Here is a 3,075-nt window from a genome sequence, read left to right as displayed (position 1 = left end):
AATTCCCCAGCTCCGAAAAAAAAAAAAAAAGAAAGAAAAGAAAAAAAAATAGCTATGAAAACTATGTTCTTTCAACATGCACTAGTTAGCATGCACTAAACGAAGTCCCAGGGCATTTAAAGGACCTCAGAACCCCCATTTCCATAAAGGAATTCTAAAGGTTATTGTAGAGTTAATAGCTCTTTCTGCTATGGCAAAGGAGATAGGGGAAAAAAAGGTAAGTAGCCCTAAAACTGGATAAATGGGAAATAAAGATTAATTGCAAAGAATAAGGGAGGTATAATAGAATATTTAAGCAAAGCAAGTGTCCAAGTAACTGAGAAAAAGAATCAAGAGGGGACAGGGGATGAGAAAGGACACCGGATTGCTAGCTAGTGGCCAGTCACTTGGCAGAGTCAGAGGACCAATTCACAGACATAAAGTCGGTGAGGCTAAGGGTCCGGAGGGTGAGTCTGAAAAGGAAAACTTAAGATGGTCAGAGATTCAAAAAGGACATGTTTATCCCGAACCCAGAAGAAAGAAAGCCTGGTCTTCAATTAGCTTCCTCTCTCCCTCTCCCCCTCTCCCCCCACACCCTCCCACCCCATCCCTCCCCCCTCCCCTTCCCTCCTCCCCCCTTTCCCTCTCCCTCTCTGTCTTAGTGCTGGATTTTAAGCTAGGGGTTTGTACATGTCAGCCAAACACCCTACCACTGAGCTACATCTCCAGCTGTCAGGGGTTCATCCCTGGCAAAAATTAATCCTCCCACTCCCACTGGCCCTTAGTTGCTTGTAGTTCTTTGTCTAAGGGTGGGCCATGGTGAGATTTCCCTCTGACATTAACTTATCTATTGGTGTTCTTGTTCAGCTCTGGTTTAAACAACCATATTGTTGCGCTATCAAGGGTAAAGTATCCCTAGTGTTTCTAAGAGATTGAGATCTCACAGCATCCTGGCCCTCTGGCTCTTAGAACTTTTTTTTTTTTTTTTTTTTTGTCATCACTCCTGTAATGTTCCCTAAACTCTAGGTTTAGGAGTTGAGTTGTAAATGTATCCACTAGAGCTGGCCACCCAAGACTTATTTGTTTTCTCTGTTCTAACCAGGTGTGACTTTCTGTAGAGACCTGTTTCCTGCAAAGAGGAGTTTCTTTGATGAGAGGTGACAGCTACACCTGTATGAGAGTAAGAAAAAAAAAATTTCCTACTATTTATTAGTTTGATGTTGGGAGCTTTAGGGGCACAAGCATTTGCCTGCTGTGGTGCAAACGTGGAGCTCAGAGAACAATTATTCTCAAGAGACTTTCACCTTCTTTTTGAGCAGCGTCTCTCTTGTTTCTGCTGCTGCACTGCATACGTGAGCTTCTGGGGATCCTCCTATCTCCACCTCTTATCTCAGTATAGGAATGCTAGGATTCCAGATGTGAGGCACTGAATCTGGCCTGTTAGCTGTGATCCAGGAATTGAACTCAGGCCCTCAGGTTTGCCTGGCAAGCATTTTTACCCCCTGAGCAATCTCCCTGGCCCTCAATTTTGAAAGACACTCAGCTTTACTACCAGCAAAAGAAACACAGATGAAACGAAACTCCATAAAATTGGATCAGACCAATGCTGATAGGCGTTTGGGGAAATAAGACCTGTGGGACTTTGGGGTGGTTGGCAAAATGCCACACAGGCACCCAATTTAGCGATGCTTATTCAAATGTAAAATGTACATACTTTATTTTGGTTTTGTTTGCTTTTTGTTGTTGTTGTTTTCTTTTTTTTTTTTAAAGATTTATTTATTTATAAGTACACTGTAGCTGTCTTCAGACACACCAGGAGAGGGCATCAGATCTCATTACAGATGGTTGTGAGCCACCATGTGGTTGCTGGGATTTGAACTCAGGACCTCTGGAAGAGCAGTCAGTGCTCCTAACCACTGAGCCATCTCTCCAGCCCGTTGTTGTTTTCAAGATAGGGTTTCTCTGCGTATGTAGCCCTGGCCATCCTGGGACAACAGTGGCAATTCTGCAGAAATTCTAACACACGAGCAAAATGATGTTTGCACAGGGATATACAATACTGTGCTGTTTGTTAGGCCAAAACACCCTCTCCCCCGCCCAAAAAAAAACCTCTCAAACTGAAATAATCTAAAGTCTAACGCAGCAAACTAGGTAGATAATTTACAGCACATTATTCCCCGGAATGTCTGTAAACAGGAGGAACACAAAAGCAGTGGGATAAATACGTCTGTACTAACTCGTCTGTCCTAGACAGACCACTAAGGAAAACATGCGGGTTTCAGAAGAGTATGTGAAACAGTTGTCTTAGCTTTTTGTTTATTTGTTTTGTTTTTCTTTCTTCTTTTGAAAGATTTATTTATTATATATAAGTACACTGTAGCTGTCTTCAGACACACCAGAAGAGGGCATCAGAGCTCATTACAGTTGGTTCTGAGCCACCATGTGCTTGCTGGGATTTGAACTCAGAATCCCTAGAAGAGCGGTTAATGGCTCTTAACCACTGAGCCATCTCTCCAGACCTTGTTTTGTTTTTCAAGACAGGGTTTTTCCATGTAGCCCTGGCTGTCCTGGAACTCGTTCTGTAGACCACACTGGCCTCCAACTCACAGAGATCTCCCTGCCTCTGCCATCTGAGTATTAAAGGCATTAAAGGTGAGAGCCACCAGGGCCTGGCTTTATTTTAGCTTTTTAAAAAAAAACCAGTAAGATGTTTTGACGTCATTGGAACAGTATGTAATAACTACCGTTTGATGTCAGTATAAAAGCCTTGAATTTTATCCTTTCTCCCTCCCTCCTTCCTTTCCTTTCTTTCTTGTGCTGAGAACCAAACCCAGGGTCTTGTACACGCTGGCAAAGCTCTCTACCGCTGTGCCACTTCTGCAACATAAATTTTAAAATTTCTACACGTCTGTGCTTAGGCAGGCATCTGTGTTACTAAAACACATTTATTACTTTTGTAATTAGAAAAGAAGACTTTTAATATCGGTCTACGGGAAATGCTGATCTCTGCACTCAGCGTTTACAACTCCTGTAAGAGGGCTCCAGGCAAACGTTCCAAGTCTTTTTCCAAACAAGGGGGCACTCAGTTCTGCACAG

The sequence above is a fragment of the Rattus norvegicus genome, chromosome 1, assembly GCF_036323735.1.
Source record: "Rattus norvegicus strain BN/NHsdMcwi chromosome 1, GRCr8, whole genome shotgun sequence".
Classification (NCBI taxonomy): Eukaryota; Metazoa; Chordata; class Mammalia; order Rodentia; family Muridae; genus Rattus; species Rattus norvegicus.
The sequence above is the reverse complement of the archived record's forward strand: the minus strand, read 5'-3'. Positions refer to the sequence as shown.